Genomic DNA, 19890 nt, shown 5'->3' on the forward strand with positions numbered 1-19890 from the left:
ATTTTCTAGTCAGCTTTTTACAGCTATTCTGCATCACTTTCAAGTGTTTCAACATTTGGGTATTATGGCCCTTTAAATGATGTGTCTTTTTAGTCATATTTTAATGCCTTTTCCTATGTTTTCTGTTATGGTAAAAAAAAATGTTTTAATGGCTATGATGAGGTATGTTTAGAAATTCTTCTGCCATCATATCTTTTTTTAAATTAATTTTCCTTTCTTGTCCTTTATAATTGTGTACCTTCTTTTCTTTTTATAGAACTTATGAATTCAACTGGTATTGCAACATAAGCCTTGAGATATGACCAGAATTTCATGTTTCTGTCAATGAAACAAGCAAATAACAAGGTAATACTCTTGATTTAAATAAGAAAAACTTTATATTTTTCAAATGTATATGCTTTGTTCCCTGTTTCTTGGTTTACGTCCAATAAAATATTGAAATAATAGTACTCCTCATGTTATTTTGTGTTCTGGCAGCCATACTGTACCCTGTTTTTGCTATATTTCTAACTCCTACTATATTAGCTTTGTTAAGTTAAGGTGCTTTGTATGTGGTTTATACATTGTCAAGGGAGCTTTTCTCTAAAATTATCACATGGGTTAATAAAGTACTAATTTGTATAATTTTATTTCTTCATGACAAATGAATATCTGGCACTTAAAATATTGAAACCTGGCACCTAAAATGTATTGGCTCCTGGATTAAATTGTTTTATATCCCATGGTTCATCATGGTTATAGTAGTCAGTAGTTGAGTTGAGGAAGAAAGTGGCTGATCAGCCAACTGGAAATGTGTAGGCAAAATGGAAATGTTTTTAACATTTCTAATCTTTCACATATACTTTATGATTTACAGTACACAAACTATATTACATACTGGAGAGTTGAGATAAGTGTAGTGTATTAGATAAAATAGATTGTCAGGGTTCAGGCCGATTTAAGAGCACTTAACAACGAAACCTTCTACATATCTCAACACACAACAGTCACAGGAGCTACGGTGACTAGAACATACTCTATGTTTGTTGTTTTTATGAAATCAGAGCTTTAGTTCGGACGAAAAAGACCTAAGGCGGCGGCCTATCTGTAGGTAACGACCTCCCCCGGCTCCACCGGGTTATCAGTGCTGGCAGCAGGATTCTGCCTTACTGACTTTTTCAGTCACTACACACTGAGTTCTTTGAATATACTACCTTTTGGACTTATATTCACGCATCTCTATAATTTGAAGTGGAACATACGGCGTAGTTAAGATGGCTACTGCAGGAGAACTAGATACGCATGACAACTTTCAAGCAAGATGGCAGAAACTTGAATTAATGTTCCAGCAACTAATTGATAAAGCTCCATTCGACACCCTAGCGATGCGCTTTTCATCTGTAACAGCCGACAGTACCGAGGTGCTCACCCTGGACATACCCAGCATACAAAAGGAGCCCTTAGAAGGTACCTTACTCAGTGAACCGAGATGGGTCATGCCAACATTAGAGAAAGCAAATAGCCCACATGCAATAAGAACGGAGCAGAAGAGCTCAATGCGGTATAAGACTTTGTGCACACCCGGTGGGTTAAATAGGCCCCAGTCGAAGAAGGGACATAACCTACCGATACTAACTGGGGGGGGTTTCTCGTGGGGGCCCCCAGGAGGTCATGACTGAGCTGCAATTGCTTTCTGTGCTGGCGGCCATGCTTGGCAATTATGATCAACTTCATTTCTCCTCGGAAGCAACCCAAATGGTGCAGAATGATCTCCGCAAAATATGTGAATCTGGGACTACACATAAAAATCTTTCTTTTCCTCGGAGCCATTCTTCTCACGCTTTATTGGGGGACTCATGCAACCCTGCTGGGATACTCTCAAATGGATAACCTAAGCCTTGGGGCTAAAATGATTTCCCAGTTTGTTAAGTATCAATATTTAGCCCAGTTGCTCTGCTTTTTATGTTTCAGCTATTTGCTTATTTATCTATAGGTTTGTGCTTTATATAAAATATACCAGGCAACTCTAGCACATTGCAAGACTCCACAGGACTGCATCAAATGATTACTACGTTATGCTGGCTATGTATGACACCATGTTATTGACACTAGTCCTGCTAACAATGTTAATGTCCTAATATTATCTTATTTGTTTGTCTGTCATACTGGGGGTTAGTGGGGGGCCCCTGGAGGAACATTTTAGACAATAAAAACATGTATCAGGACAACATTGCATATAACCACAATATGTCATAATAAATATTCGCTTGGTGGCCTGCGGCCGAGGCTATGGGCGAAACAGAACAAGCATCAATTTCAATAAAGTGAAATGGGTTCTGATGTTAATTGTATTGGACAATATGTATCACCACGTAGACAGCAGTCCTTAATTATAAGTTCTTCCTGTGGAATATTTTTTACTCACGCATAATGCATACTAGGTTGTCATAATTAAGTTATGAGATATTATTAATAATTCCAATGGTCGGAGTTGGAATAGATGGAGCAATAGCTTATCTGTTATGTTCATTGCTATGTCACCCCTCTGTAATATACAAGATCTGGAGTATGCACTTCATTTCCTTCTTCAGAAAGATACCAGAAGGTCTAGCCTAAGCATTTTTACCTTAAGGTTTAACTCTTTGTGTACTTGTTATACCTGTTTATTTTTCCTTTTTATTGTTTTCTTTAACCTGATACATAATGGTCCCCAACATTACTTTAATTTAAAAGGTAAGGTCCAAGAGCGGCCTGAATCGTATTATCAGGGGCAGAAATTGTAAACAAAACCAGAGGACTCTTTAAACATTTGATGAATACCTGTTTATTATATAATATCTGTTTTATCGCTAATGTACATTTTTATGTATGTTTATTATTTGTACTATGCAGTTCCTCAATAAAAATATTAAATTAAAAAAAAAAAAAAAAAAAAAATAGATTGTCAGGGTTCAAACCACGGGTTGGGACCTGTGTGATATTGAGATTATCAGTTGGTATGAGCCATATCAACCTGTTGTTATGTGCACAATGGTATAGTCAGGAAGTGCCTCTTGCATTGTGTTTCTGTGTGTAGCATTCTCAATAAAGTTTACAGTTCTGAAGACCTGTGCTTGATCTCCTTATATACATGAATATAAAACATGGTGTCAGAATAAGGAGTTCCCTGCTTCCATCTGAAATGACAAGCAAGGACTCTGAGGAATCCAACATCTATGCAGCAAATTGAAAGAGTGAAGTGAGTCAAGGCTCTGGCAGAGTGACTACAGCTTCTCATGAACTGAGTAAGTGCATCATTAGGGATGGGCGAATGTTTCTAAAAATTCAAAATTTAAAACGAATTTTGATACATTAGTTCGTTCTAATCGAATTTCGAATGTTTATATAACATTCTAACATTCTATTTTCGAATTTTCGTTTTTGAATTTTTCAATAAAATTCGAAAATATTTGTTCGAATAATAGAATGTTTAGCTATGTATTCATTCAATTTCGAAATGTAATATTCGAATTCGAAATGTGACATTCAAATTCGAATGTGACATTCAAATTTGAAATAGTATTTCTAGTCTACAACTGTGTTTAATAAATGTAATATTCGAATTCGAATGCTACATTCGAATTCGAATATCACATTCGAATTTGAAATAGTATTTCTAGTCTAATACTGTGTTTTAAATGTGATATTCGATTCGAATGTGATATTCGATTCAAATGTGACATTCAAATTCAAAATAGTATTTCTAGTCTAATACTGTGTTTTATAAATGTAATATTCGAATTCGAATGTGACATTCGATTCGAAAAGTTTTATCACACAAAAAGCAAATTCACAGCCTGTATCAGACTGGCTATGTACGAGATGTGGAAAGCAGCATGGTATAAGACAAATCTGCAGAAAATGTGGAAAAAGGAATCACTTTCAAAAGATATGTTAAGCTAAAAAAAACAGTTCACATTGTTGACCAGTCAGAAAGTGAGGAATCAGAAGAATTCTTTATTGGAATACTTGACTTAACCAAAGCTACAGATAAGGAGTGGGTCATTGAAGCTATTACAAATGGCACTAATATTGCTTACAAAGTAGATATAGGTGCATAAGCTAATTTGAAGCCTGAGAGCAAGTATCACCAGCTGAAGAACAAACCAAACCTTCTGAACAGCTCAGTTAAACTAAAGACGTATAGGGGCATATTTATCAAGGTCTAAAGACCACTGCTCCATAACCTGTCCGCCTGCTTTGAGGCGGCAGACAGAAATAGACACAAATCAGCCCGATCGAATATGATCGGGATGATTGACACTGATTGGCCGCGAATCTGCAGGGGGCGGTATTGCACCAGCAGTTCACAAGAACTGCTGGTGCAATGCTAAATGCTGAGAGCATATGCTGTCAGCATTTATCGATGTGCAGTGGACTGCAATGATACCTCTTGCAATCACATTAATCCAGCTGAAGAAAATGAGATATTTGTGACTATAAGTATAATCAGAAACAAAATAAGAAATTAAGCTCTGATAAAATATACTTGAATAGCGTTGATCAGAAAATAGCAGTTGGAAATACTTTGATAAGTGGGAATTCACAATGATAACTTTATGAAGACCCAAACGAAAACTTGGAAGAAAGCTAAGTGTCACTGGAAGCAATCTGGTAATACAAATGGAGAAGAAGTTGAAATAGTACCTGACTCTGTGAAAAGCTGTCTGAAAGGATCCCCTGGTATCTTCCTCTGCCAAACACTTAGGAGCAAACTTAACAGAATGGCGGTTAAGGCTGTTCTCATGAGAGACACTACAAGGTTCCGTGTTCAGCAGGAAGCTACGATGTCAGTAGGTTGAGTGACAGGAGAAACTCCAATCCTCTTCCAGCTAACCTGTAAGGTATAAAACGGAGGGAGAAGGAGAAATTCCAAATAAAATAGGTAAGCAACAGTCTTAGAGAGCCTGGAAACAGACTTAGTGGAGGATTTCCAGAGTATAATGAAGAGCAGGTAATATTAGCTGGAGTCCGAGAGGAAAGGATAAGGAGAGAAACAATATGCTGCTTGCAAGTTGCTCCTCTGACGATTTGCAACAGAAGCAAATTTGGAGGAGGGAAAATCCCTTTAAATAGGAAACGAATAAGAAGAGGTAGTGCAAATATTTAAAGAGACAGGCAATCATGAACTGAGATATTACACGGACATGATCCGCTATATCGGATCATGTCCGCTCGCACAATCATAAATAGGCCCCAAAATGGGGATTTTAACCCAGTGCTTGGCAAGTGCAGTGTGTTCCTGGAATATGGAAATCAAACTCATAAAATGAACATGCTGGTAGTTCCAGGAAACAAACCAGCTCTGCTGGGTCTTCAAATGTGTGAAACTTTATGACTGATTAAAAGGGTAAATGGCATTGATGGAACTAATAAAGAAGAGAACATAGAACATTTATTAACAGACTATGCTGAAGAATTTGAAGGAATAGGATATCTTACAATGCAACATAAAATACAACTAAAAGAAGTTTATCGTCCAGTAGTGCATGCCATGTGAAATGTTCCAGTTGCTCTAAGGGATCGTCTTAAATGGGAACTTGCCAGGATGGAGGAAAAAGGTATTATAAAGAAAATCAAGACACCTACTGAATGGGTTCATTCTATGGTGTTGGTGGAAAAAACGGGTGGCTAAAGATGGTCTTAGAGGTTGCTAAGGAGAATAATTTGAAGTTCAATAAGAAAAAGGGGCATATTTATCAAAGTGCGAGCGGACATGATATTATGTAGCATATCATGTCCGCTGCACATCGATAAATGCCGACAGCATACGTGGTCGGAATTTATCATTGCACAAGCAGTTTCGCCTCAGAACAGACGGACAAGTTATGGAGCAGCGGTCTTTAGATCGCTGCTTTATAACTTCTGTTTTCATTCGGAGATTGATAATTCGGCCCCAAAGTGTCAATTCAGAAAAACTTCAATTCAATATTTGGGAGAACAACTCACTGGAGGTGGTGTTTTATCAGACATAAAAAAGATTAAGGCAATTACAGAAAATAAGCAAGATATATAATGCTTACTAGGAATGGTGAATTACTTTGGCAAGTTCATACCTAATTTACCAGACAAAACTGTACTAATGCGACAACTATTTAGAAAAAACTATGCCTGGGAATGTTTAGAGAATCACCAGAAAGAATGGTTTTTGAAGGAAATGCTTACTACTGCAGCAACTCTGCAATTCTTTGATCCAACAGCAAAAACAAAGTTGTCAACTGATGATTCACAGAATGGATTGGAAGCAGTTCTATTTCACATTCAAGGCTCAGGATGGATGGCTGTGGCTTTACATCAAGGGCATTGACAGATACAGAAAAATACTATGCTCAAATTGAAAACAAGCACTGGGACTAGTTTACGGATGTGAAAATTTTTATGTTTATTTGTATGGGAGAGTATTTTCAGCAGAAACTGATCACAAACCTTTGATTCACATCTACCAAAAGGGATTGATAGATGCACCTCCAATAATTCAATGTTTGTTGCTGAGACTTCAAAGGTATGACTTCCCCTTGGATTTTATATCTGGCAAGGAGTTGGTGGTAGCAGATGCTCTGTTATGAGCTTACTTACCAGTTAACAATGAGGACTTACAGTTGCAGAAAGAGGTGGCTGTTTACGTCAATCTGATCTTGAAGACAGCCCCGTTTAGTCATGCAATGTGGGCAGCAATAGAACAGGCTACAGAAACAGATTCTCTTTTAAGTCAAGTGTTGAAAGCAGTTTCTAAAGGCAAATCTAAGACACTAATGCCATCACTGTATAGACCATACATTTCTGAACTTTCTTTGATAAAAGGGGTATTTTAGAAAGGACAAAAGATTATTGTACCAGCGAGTTTGCAACGTCAAATACTGAAAAGACTACAGGAAGGTCATTCAGGTATAGAAAAGACAAAAAGACGAGCTAGAGACATTTTGTACTGGCCAAACATGAATGAAAACATTGAGACAATGATCACTCAATGCTGGACTTGCCAAAAATTCAGACCTCAGTTACCTAAAGAGCCTATACTAGATACGGACCTCCAGTTGGCATTCTTGGAAAAGTTAGGAATGGACTTGTTTGTTTTCAAAAATCAGCATTATGTCTTAGTAATGGATTACTTCTCTAATTACCCAGAGGAAGGATTATTGGAAGATCAGTCAGCAAGAACAGTGATCAGAAAAGTAAAAGCAATTTTGGCGAGACATGGCATTCCAAGAGTAATAATATTAGACAATGTTCCTCAATTCAATTGTAGAGCGTTTAGGGTTTTTTGCAAACAAGGTCAGGTCGATATATCAAAAAATCTAATCATCTCATTGAACAATGTTAAAAGGGACTGAAGTTTTTTTCACATAGACTACAGTTAAAAAAATTACTTTAAGTTTTCTGTTGTTTAAAAAGAAAAGAAAAAGTGTGATATTGCGATTATCAGTTGGTATGAGCCAATGGTACAGTCAGGAAGTGCCTCTTGCATTGTGTGTGTATGTGTGTGTAGCATTCTCAATAAAGTTTACAGTTATGAAGACCTGTGCTTGATCTCCTTATATAAATGAAGATAAAACAGGACCCATTACTGGGTCGCAACACCATGTTTATTGAGTCGAGACTTGTGTGTGTGTTATATGAAAGTATGTGTGTTGTATGAGAGTGTGAGTGTGTGCTATTATCTTTTACAACACTTTTAAGTGTGACTTCAGTCAGAAATTAAGTATGCTCAAATTGTACTCACTTTGCCACAAATTGCAGCTATTTTGTTGTATATTACTTCAGAATTATTTATACCATATATCAATATAGAGTCACAAAGGTGTGTGGTATCATTGCACTGGGTCTTGGGTATCAAAAGTTTGAAGAACCCTGGATTAAGTTTTTCAATTAAATGTAGAATTTAAGACTATTTTACATAACAAAAATAGACAAAAATGGATAAAGGTAGTGGGATAGTGTTGGTAGTAACAGTTATCCATAGATGTAAAACAAATCACAAATACAATCTTAAAAATATATAAGGGCTATTGTATTGTATTACTATTAAGAAAATGGACATTTAAGGTCAGTCTTAGGATGACTTACTAGTCTCTGTTATATGTCAATAAAATGGAGCTGAATTTAAGTGGCATAACTAGAACCAGCCCACGTCATAATCTGAGGCGTGTTCTGCTCCTTCACCATCTCTCCAGTGCCCATCACTATTCACTAGATGAATTATCTATCTAATTATATGTGTTTTCAATTAATGGCCCTGGGTTGTCTTTATCTGTGAGTCTGGTAGTAACTGCTCCCATGGTAGTTAGGCCCAGGCTGATTGGTGAATCTGTGATATGAAAATAATACAACATTTGTTTGGTTCTTTTCATTAATCTATAGACTAGACAATTTTATATGAAGTTTGATAACTTTTGAACATATCCAACATTTACATGAATATGACTGAACCACCTTCAATCACAATATATTCACATGTTGATCATGCAGGCTTTTTATCCCAATTACATAAAACATCTTTACACACTCATTTGTTTAAGCCATGTCGTAAAGCAGCAGTTTTACATACATCAATTATGACGAATGTCCCGTAAGATCTATGTATATTAAAGGGACAGTCAACACTAAAATTGTTATTGTTTAAAAGTTAAATAACGCCTTTACTACCCATACCCCAGCTGTGCACAAACAATATTGTTATATTAATATATTTCATAACATTTAAACCTCTAAATGTCTGCCTGTTTCTAAGCCACTACAGACAGCGTCTTATCACATGCCTTTTTATTTGCTTTTCACAACAGGAGACTGCTAGTTCTTGTGGGCCATATAGATAACATTGTGCTCACGCCCGTGGGTTCTTCACAACACAGCTAAAATGCAAGTTAATAGATAATCAATAAAAAGTAATGTGATCAGGGGGCTGTCATAATAGGCTTAGATATAAGGTAATCACAGAGGTTACAAGTATATTAATATAACTATGTTGGCTGTGCAAAACTGGGGAATGGGTAATAAATTATTATCTATCTTTTTAAACAATAAACATTTTCGAGTTGACTGTTCCTTTAATTAGGCATTTATAACCTATGTGATGGTTAAAAAGCTATGTCTGTATAGGGATGGATTTGTAATCACTTAGGCCTAGATTTAGAGTTGGGTGGTAGCCGTCAAAACCAGCGTTAGAGGCTCCTAACGCTGGTTTTTACCGCCCTCTGGTATTTGGAGTCAGTCAGGAAAGGGTCTAACGCTCACGATCCCCTTACGTCAATTGCGTATCCTATCTTTTCAATGGGATCTTTCTAACGCTGGTATTTAGAGTCATGACTGAAGTGAGTGTTAGAAATCTAATGACAAAACTCCAGCCGCAGAAAAAAGTCAGTAGTTAAGAGCTTTCTGGGCTAACGCCGGTTTATAAAGCTCTTAACTACTGTGCTCTAAAGTACACTAACACCCATAAACTACCTATGTACCCCTAAACCGAGGTCCCCCCACATCGCCGCCACTATATTTAAATTTTTTAACCCCTAATCTTCCGCTCCGTACACTGCCGCCAACTACGTTATCCCTATGTACCCCTAATCTGCTGCCCCTAACACCGCCGACCCCATATTATATTTATTAACCCCTAATCTGCCGCCCCCGCTATCGCTGACCCCTGCATATTATTATTAACCCCTAATCTGCCGCTCCGTACACCACCGCCACCTACATTATAGCTATGTACCCCTAATCTGCTGCCCCTAACACCGCCGACCCCTATATTATATTTATTAACCCCTAATCTGCCCCCCTCAACGTCGCCTCCACCTGCCTACACTTATTAACCCCTAATCTGCTGAGCGGACCGCACCGCTACTATAATAAAGTTAGTAACCCCTAATCCGCCTCACTCCCGCCTCAATAACCCTATAATAAATAGTATTAACCCCTAATCTGCCCTCCCTAACATCGCCGACACCTAACTTCAATTATTAACCCCTAATCTGCCGACCCCCTAACACCCCCCTAAGTTAAATATAATTTAAATCTAACGAAATAAATTAACTCTTATTAAATAACTTATTCCTATTTAAAGCTAAATATTTACCTGTAAAATAAACCCTAATATAGCTACAATATAAATTATAATTATATTATAGCTATTTTAGGATTTATATTTATTTTACAGGTAACTTTGTATTTATTTTAACCAGGTACAATAGCTATTAAATAGTTAAGAACTATTTAATAGCTAAAATAGTTAAAATAATTACAAAATTACCTGTAAAATAAATCCCAACCTAAGTTACAATTAAACCTAACACTACGCTATCAATAAATTAATTAAATACAATATCTACAAATAAATACAATGAAATAAACTAACTAAAGTACAAAAAATAAAAAAGAACTAAGTTACAAAAAATAAAAAAATATTTACAAACATCAGAAAAATATTACAACAATTTTAAACTAATTACACCTACTCTAAGCCCCCTAATAAAATAACAAAGCCCCCCAAAATAAAAAAATGCCCTACCCTATTCTAAATTAAAAAAGTTCAAAGCTCTTTTACCTTATCAGCCCTTAAAAGGACCTTTTGTGGGGCATGCCCCAAAGAATTCAGCTCTTTAGCCTGTAAAAATAAACATACAATACCCCGCCCAACATTACAACCCACCACCCACATACCCCTAATCTAACCCAAACCCCCCTTAAATAAACCTAACACTAAGCCCCTGAAGATCTTCCTACCTTATCTTCACCTCGCCGGGTATCACCGATCGGTCCTGGCTCCGAAATCTTCATCCAACCCAAGCGGGGGCTGGCGATCCATAATCCTGCGGCTGAAGAGGTCCAGAAGAGGCTCCAAAGTCTTCATCCTATCCGGGAAGAAGAGGCGATCCAGACCGGCAACCATCTTGATCCAAGCGGCATCTTCTATCTTCATCCGATGAGGAACGGCTCCATCGTGAAGACCTCCAGCGCGGATCAATCTTCTTCCTCCGACGTCCAACTGAAGAATGACGGTTCCTTTAAGGGACGTCATCCAAGATGGCGTCCCTCGAATTCCGATTGGCTGATAGGATTCTATCAGCCAATCGGAATTAAGGTAGGAAAATTCTGATTGGCTGATGGAATCAGCCAATCAGAATCAAGTTCAATCCGATTGGCTGATCCGATCAGCCAATCAGATTGAGCTCGCATTCTATTGGCTGATCGAAACGTCATTCTTCAGTTGCACGTCGGAGGAAGAAGATTGATCCGCGCTGGAGGTCTTCACGATGGAGCCGTTACTCATCGGATGAAGATAGAAGATGCCGCTTGGATCAAGATGGTTGCCGGTCTGGATCGCCTCTTCTTCCCGGATAGGATGAAGACTTTGGAGCCTCTTCTGGACCTCTTCAGCCGCAGGATTATGGATCGCCAGCCCCCGCTTGGGTTGGATGAAGATTTCGGAGCGGTGATACCCGGCGAGGTGAAGATAAGGTAGGAAGATCTTCAGGGGCTTAGTGTTAGGTTTATTTAAGGGGGGTTTGGGTTAGATTAGGGGTATGTGGGTGGTGGGTTGTAATGTTGGGGGGGGTATTGTATGTTTTTTTTTTACAGGCAAAAGAGCTGAATTCTTTGGGGCATGCCCCACAAAAGGTCCTTTTAAGGGCTGGTAAGGTAAAAGAGCTTTGAACTTTTTTAATTTAGAATAGGGTAGGGCATTTTTTTATTTTGGGGGGCTTTGTTATTTTATTAGGGGGCTTAGAGTAGGTGTAATTAGTTTTAAATTGTTGTAATATTTTTCTGATGTTTGTAAATATTTTTTTATTTTTTGTAACTTAGTTCTATTTTATTTTTTGTACTTTAGTTAGTTTATTTCATTGTATTTATTTGTAGATATTGTATTTAATTAATTTATTGATAGCGTAGTGTTAGGTTTAATTGTAACTTAGGTTGGGATTTATTTTACAGGTAATTTTGTAATTATTTTAACTATTTTAGCTATTAAATAGTTCTTAACTATTTAATAGCTATTGTACCTGGTTAAAATAAATACAAAGTTACCTGTAAAATAAATATAAATCCTAAAATAGCTATAATATAATTATAATTTATATTGTAGCTATATTAGGGTTTATTTTACAGGTAAATATTTAGCTTTAAATAGGAATAAGTTATTTAATAAGAGTTAATTTATTTCGTTAGATTTAAATTATATTTAACTTAGGGGGGTGTTAGTGTTAGGGTTAGACTTAGCTTTAGGGGTTAATCCATTTATTACAGTAGCGGCGAGATTCGGTCGGCAGATTAGGGGTTAATAATTGAAGTTAGGTGTCTGTGATGTTAGGGAGGGCAGATTAGGGGTTAATACTATTTATTATAGGGTTATTGAGGCGGGAGTGAGGCGGATTAGGGGTTAATAACTTTATTATAGTAGCTGTGCGGTCCGCTCGGCAGATTAGGGGTTAATAAGTGTAGGCAGGTGGAGGCGACGTTGAGGGGGGCAGATTAGGGGTTAATAAATATAATATAGGGGTCGGCGGTGTTAGGTGCAGCAGATTAGGGGTACATAGCTATAATATAGGTGGCGGTGGTGTACGGAGCGGCAGATTAGGGGTTAATAATAATATGCAGGGGTCAGCGATAGCGGGGGTGGCAGAATAGGGGTTAATAAGTGTAAGGTTAGGGGTGTTTAGACTCGGGGTTCATGTTAGGGTGTTAGGTGCAGACGTAGGAAGTGTTTCCCCATAGAAAACAATGGGGCTGCGTTAGGAGCTGAACGCAGCTTTTTTGCAGGTGTTAGGTTTTTTTTCAGCTCAAACAGCCCCATTGTTTTCTATGGGGATATCGTGCACGTTTTTGAAGCTGGCCGCGTCCGTAAGCACCGCTGGTATCTAGAGTTGCAGTGGCGTTAAATTATGCTCTACGCTCCCTTTTTGGAGCCTAACGCACTGAAAACCCAGCCATTCTGTGAACTCTAAATACCAGCGGTATTTAAAAGGTGCGGGAGAAAAAAAGCACGCGTAGCTAACGCACCCCTTTGGCCGCAGAACTCTAAATCTAGGCGTTAATTTGACAGTTGGTGTGTGCCACCTGCATGCAGAGTAGAGTCATATTGGCTAGTCTAGTGATTTGATTTGACAATCAACTTCTTTTCCATATATATTAGTTTTCTGCATATCTGCATGTATTCGATGCTCACAACTTACAAAAACTGATAGACAGATGTAAGTGGAAAAAAAAAACATGCTTAGTGTATAGCCAAATGTGTATAAAAATATTTTTGCTGCAAGTATTATTATTTATTTTTCTGCTCGACAGTTCAAACATTATATAAGCGATTGTAAAAGAAGACATTTGTTGTGACTAATTTTCTAAATATAGATATAGCTTCATGTATGTAGTCTATATTTGATTTATTAGTTCATGCTTGAGAAAAGTTAAATAATTCAAGGTTGTTGCAAGTTTAATTGGTTAAATAATTTAAATTTAAATTGTAAATCCATTTACATTAGACAGATTTAACAACCAACACATTTTTGCAAATAATTATTTAAAATGAAGTTGTGTTAATTAAAGAAAAATGCTTTATACATTTTATGTTACGGTTCATAACATTTTTTTTACTTATTGGCAATGCAAGGCCTGGCATAAAGTTAAAGGGACACTGAACCCAAATTTGTTAATTTGTAATTCAGAAAGAGCATGCAATTTTAAGCAACTTTCTAATTTACTCCTATTATCAATTTTTCTTCGTTCTCTTGCTATCATTTTTTGAAAAAGAAGGCATCTAAGCTTTTTTTTGGTTTCAGTACTCTGGAGAGCACTTTTTTATTGGTGGATGAATTTATCCACCAATCAGCAAGGACAACCCAGGTTGTTCACCAAAAATGGGCCGGCATCTAAACTTACATTCTTGCATTTCAAATAAAGATACCAAGAGAATGAAGAAAATTTGATAATAGGAGTAAATTCGAAATTTGCATAAAATTTCATGCTCAATCTGAATCATGAAATTAAATTTTTGGGTACAGTGTCCCTTTAAGGATTAAAGGGATATGAAACCCATTTTTTCTCTATCAAGATTCAGATAGATCATGCAATATTAAGCAACTTTCTAATTTACTCCTAATATAATTTTTTCTTTGCTCTCTTTGTATCTTTATTTGAAAAGGCAGGAATGCAAGCTTAGGAGCTGGCCCATTTTTGGTTCAGTACAGTGGGTAGCGCTTGCTGATTGGTGACTACAGTTACTCAGTGAGGTGGCTGAAGTGGCAACTTTGTTGTAAGTAGTGGTGGTTTACTTACAAGTATTAGTAGAGAGGTCCACTCCCTCCCTAGGTAACGGTCAGCAGTCGGTATCTATGGCTACCACTAGGGTTGTTCTAGAAATATTGGCTTACACAGGGTAATCGAGCTAGAGGATATAAGACTAAAATCTGTTTGCACTTCCTCTAGATAGTCGCACTGAACAACTAGATGATCTATGGTAATTAAGATTTGGACTGGTTGTTTACATCCTATCTAGAAATGACTGATTGGTCTAGATAATGCATAAATAACTTATATCCAGTATTAAAATTAAGCAAAGAGGCTTGACACAGATCATAACAACTGCATACTTAAAGGGCCACTAAACCCAAAATCTTTCTTTCATGATTCAGATAGAGAATAGAAATTTAAACAACATTACAATTTACTTCTATTATTTATTTTGCTAAATTTTTTAGATATCCTTTGTTGAAGAAAAAGAAATGCACATGATGAGCCAATCACACAAGGCTTCTATGTGCAGCAACCAATCAGCAGCTCTGAGCATATCTAGATATGCTTTTCAGCAAAGAATATCAAGAGAATAAAACAAATTAGATAATATAAGTAAATTAGAAAGATGTTTAAAATTGCATTCTCTTTCTAAATCATGAAAGAAAAAGTTTGGGTGTCATGTCCCTTTAAAAACTCAATGCCTTCTTAGTAGTACCCTTCTAACAGTGCAGAAGTCCTTTCTTCTTATTTTCTTATTCACAGTACGTTACCAACTACCTACAGTTTCACTGCTGTATTTCATGTTCTAAGTTTTAGGATCGTTTATTCTCCAAAATGTTATAGAACAAAAAAATGTATGTGTTAAGGCAGCAAGAAGGGAGTAGGAGGATCTGGCTTTTAATTTTTATACTGATGTAAATAAGCAGTTTTAGTTTTTGTTTCCATGAACCAATGATATGGAAAATGAGTCATGCCTTAGTCATGCAGGTTAATTGGGTTGATATGGACACAGTATTCAGAAAATACAAAACAAGTATTAACATTTTAACTCATTTGTAAAACTCTAAAATATAAGTGAGGTTAGAGATCAATTTTACCACTGTATTTGTTTTTATGCTGTCAGACACATTATTTTTGTTACCATAACAGTAAGTTTTAAAAGGAATTACAGTTTATTGATAAAGGGCTAGATTACGAGTGGATCGCTAACAGTTACGCACAACGAAAAGGGGTTTATTGCGGCTGTTTGCGCGTGTCTGGTTATTCACTCGTATTACAATTTGAAAGTAAACGGGATCACTTTATCGCAATTGAAGTTAACGCCCGTCGGATGGTGGCCCATCTTCTCTCTTCATCCCAGCTGCGGAAGTCTTCATCCATTTTCCACCTGATCTGTCTTCTTATCTTCTTTTCTTTTCATCTTCGGATCTTCCATCCCCAATGTGCTCTTCATGCTATCAAACACTGAAGTTTGAATGCGATGCAACCCTTTATATAGGGGTACTCTAGCATTCCTATTGGCTCATTTTCAAATTCAAATCAGCCAATAGAAAACAATTTAATTAAATTGGCTGATTAAAATCTGGATTTTTTTTTATTTAGAAGCAAAACAGCTTTTGGGCATTGCCATACCAAATGCCCTTCAAAGGGCAGTGCCCAACCAGATAACCAAGGTTTTTTTAGCAAGGCATTTTTTTGTGGGTTGGGGGGTTACTTTTATTGTAGAATAGGAAGCATTTTTTTACAGAAAGGGTGGTGGATTCATGGAATAAACTTCCATTTGAGGTGATAAACACAAAGACTGTAAAGGAATTTAAAAATGCCTGGGACATGCATAAGGCTATCCTAAGGAAAAAGTAACATGTAATATGGGTAGACTTGAGGGGCTTTATCGGTTCTTATCTACCATCAAATTCTATGTTTCTATCTATCTATCTATCTATCTATCTATCTATCTATATATATATATTTTATTAAATAGCTAAATTGCTTTAGGGAAATGCCCTACAAAAAGCCCTTCTAAGGGCTATTGCTATAGTAACTTTTAGTGTTAGTATAGGTTTTTTTTTATTTTGGGGTGTTTTTTTAAGGGGGGCTTTAGTTTTAGAATAGGGATAACTGTTTTTTTATTTTTGGTAATGTTTTTTTTGTTATTATTATCTGTAATAGTTTTTTTATTTCCTGTAATGGTAGTTTTTTTTAATGTAATGTTCATTGTTTTTTTTGTTTTTTTACATAAAGAATGTTAGATTAGGGGTGTTAGGGGGTTTAGATATTAGGAGGTTAGTGGGTATTTTGCAATTGGGCTTGTGGCGGTTTGGAGGTTAATAGAGTAGTGGGGTATGTTGCAGTGAACTATGTGGTGGTTATTAGAGTAGGGGACTTATTGCAATGTGGGTTAGCATAAAAGTATGGGTGTTTTCTAATTTTTGTGTATCATTGAAGTCTATGGGGGATATTTATCAAAGCGTCAACTGAAAATACGCTTGAATCCCGCATCATATTTGTTGCGAGATTGATCCCCCTTTGTTATCAAAGCGTCAAGATCGTCATATGTTGAATTTGTGACGTAATATACACTCCTGTGATCTCAATCCGACGCAGATCGATGCTTGCGTCATTACAGATGTTTTAAATTCACATTCAACTCTATTTGACCCTTTTCCAAATGTATAAAACATTTAACAGGTATGCTTGCGTCTATTCCGACGTAGCGTATCTAGTTTTCAATCCGCCACCCTTGAGGCCGCGGATGCTATATAAATCAATAGTCTGAAAACACAGAAAGCTTATGTTCGATGCTGCAAAAGAATGAAGTGTATTACATAATAAAAGTAAATTAGAAACTATATTAAAATTGTATACCCTTTCTAAATCTAACAATATTATTGCTTCACATTTGGTGCACTAGTAGATATAGGGATAAATGAAAAATACATTACTACTTATGGATTATGTTACAACTTTGTCTCTCATTACAAAGCAAGGGGACAATATTTCTCCAAATTTTTTGAAAAGTTTTGCCCCCAACTTGTCGCACTAATAGATATAGAGATAAAAATGAAATAAATACACAACATAATATAGCTAACTTCCTTTTTATTTTATTTTTTAAAAATCTATGTGCACCATGTTTAAGGTATGTAATCCAAGTCCCACTCTCCACTTCGCCCCAAATTTGACGCAACACTTTTCGCACCAATTATGACGCAAACTCCTAAACAACCCATACACTAGTGAATTTTTCAACCACTTTTGATTGGAATATGCATAATCATATGATTTATGACATCAGCCAATTGTTGGTATATACCAGGTTACAAAATTATTATTTATTATAATCTTAGCAGTTTCCAACCAATAAAATGTATATACGTAACAATTAAAAATTAATATGTATTCTTTAGTTCTTGATTAGTTACCTCTATAGACACCTTGCATTATATTTATGTAGAAACTAGATTATGAATCAATTATTCATGCTTATTCCATTATAATATTCTATACAACAGATCATAAAAAATATATCTCCAAAATGAACCATACTCACAATGAATTGCATTAAAATATCGCAATAAAAATGCTAGAATATGAACAGCTAATTTAACAGTGCTTAGTTAAACAATATAACAAGATACTTCACATAAATCTTACTAAATTTCAATAAATCTGAGATTTCTTTCAAGGAAGTATAATTAAGCTTTTTAGCCCTCAAATGGTTTTATATAACTTTAATTAAACCACCAGTTATTGTGTATTATTAATGCAACAGACAATTTATATGCCAATTAATCTGAGCTGAAATAATCACTTATTTAGCCACAATAAAACAAATTTTAAAATATATCACAATAGCTACAAATACTTTATACACACCAGAGAGATTTAACTACAATAACCAATTTATATGAAATTTCACAATAGTAAAACTGACTTATAAATATGGGATGTAAAATCCTTTCTAGCAAATAAAATTACTTAGCATCAATATGATTATTTTAAACTACACCCGTCTGTGTACCAGCTTCAATTAAACTATAGCTTTAGAATGAATACCTTGATTTAAATATAAAAAATATAGAACAACTGTATACATGACCAGATGAGAGCTTTTTCAGATACATCCATTCACCATCATATGAAGAGGTATATGCAATTCAGAGAATAAAAGGTTTAGGCCCAATGTTGCTTTCTGTAGAGACTGTGTTCTAAAGGCAACAGTTATGAGTCAGTCAAAATTCCAGCAAAATACCCTTTTTTTTCTCCTATGCATGAGCTTTTATCAAGTGATAAGCCCGCATTTGTAATCTTTGGTGAACCTTTTGGATACCCGAAAAACGGATGCTTGTCTCTTCATTGGCTCTTGGAAATGCATGTATTTTAATAACAGCCAACCCCTTTTTTTGCTGCAATATCATTTCTGAACTATTGGTGACAGCAGACAACCAGAAATGCAGTCTCACCATCAGCACTGCTAACAGTAAATACAGATTCTTATATATATATATATATTTATCAAATGCCTATTTGTATACATGTATAATCTCCTAGTTTTAATAACTATATGTTCCATACATGGCCCATTTAATACCATTTGTCTGAGTATTTTCATACTAAACATGGTATACTACTTATAATATTTTAGAAGATGCATATTGTCATCTTTCTCAGTTATTATAAATATTGTATACTTGTGGATATCATTTTAATATTCAGTGTCTGGACTTATGCTTATGACCAATATTCATAGGACATCTTGTTGGTTTATTACATGTCTGAAAAATAAAGAAACAGATGTTGTTATTTTGAAATAAGTCAAATATTTATAAATATCAATGCAGTTATTTATTTTTAACTCATTATATTCAACGCAGTATGTAATATGTGATATATCTCTTAGATTATTATATATATTATTCAGGCAGTATGCGGTACACATTAAATATTTGAAAACTATATAGATAATTTGTTAACATTTTAAATCCTCCAGATTATTATGCTTTAAAAAAAACAACAACACATGTGTTTCTGCTATTAAGATCTAACTGCCATAAAGTCTGGGGTTATGTGTATTCAACTCAGCATAGGGTAATTAACTCTTGCATGCAAAGTGGTTGCCTCTCCTGAAAATCTGCTTTTTGTGCATACACTTCGGCTTCAAAAGAGTAACTCTAGACGGAGCAACTGTTCCTTTAGATAGGAAAACTCTTTATACAAGCTTCCTTTGAAGTGGATAATTGAGACATACTGGCCTGTAATGTGTATCTAGTCACAGCAGGTAGTCTGTGCATTTAATGTAGAGAGGGTTTGGGGCTGAAAATTCTGATTTTAGAATTTAACTTATATTAGCCAGTTTTATCTACAAATTAATTATTTTACCTTATCATGTATAGGTATGTGTGTGTGTATATATATATATATATATATATACTGTATATATATATATATATATATATATATATATATACACAGTATATGTATATATATATATATATATATATATATATATATATATATATATATATATATATAATCTAATGCCACTTAGCAATAGCCTGACACAATCTGATTCAAACATACATTTTAAACTATCACTAACAAATCAAATTGCTCGATACCACCATTAACTGGGTTATGTATAGTGGATATCAGGAA

At 35.6% G+C, this 19890-nt stretch overlaps 1 long non-coding RNA gene across 1 annotated transcript in view; it reads left to right on the forward strand.

The window, feature by feature from the left end:
* The first annotated feature begins 260 nt into the window (after positions 1 to 260).
* LOC128648470 (uncharacterized) overlaps positions 261 to 19890 on the forward strand; it is a 43208-nt gene continuing 23578 nt past the window's right edge. The window contains exon 1 of the long non-coding RNA XR_008400601.1: positions 261 to 345. This is a non-coding gene — a long non-coding RNA (uncharacterized LOC128648470). The remainder of the gene's footprint in view (positions 346 to 19890) is intronic.

Source organism: Bombina bombina, chromosome 2 (assembly GCF_027579735.1).
Source record: "Bombina bombina isolate aBomBom1 chromosome 2, aBomBom1.pri, whole genome shotgun sequence".
Taxonomy (NCBI): Eukaryota; Metazoa; Chordata; class Amphibia; order Anura; family Bombinatoridae; genus Bombina; species Bombina bombina.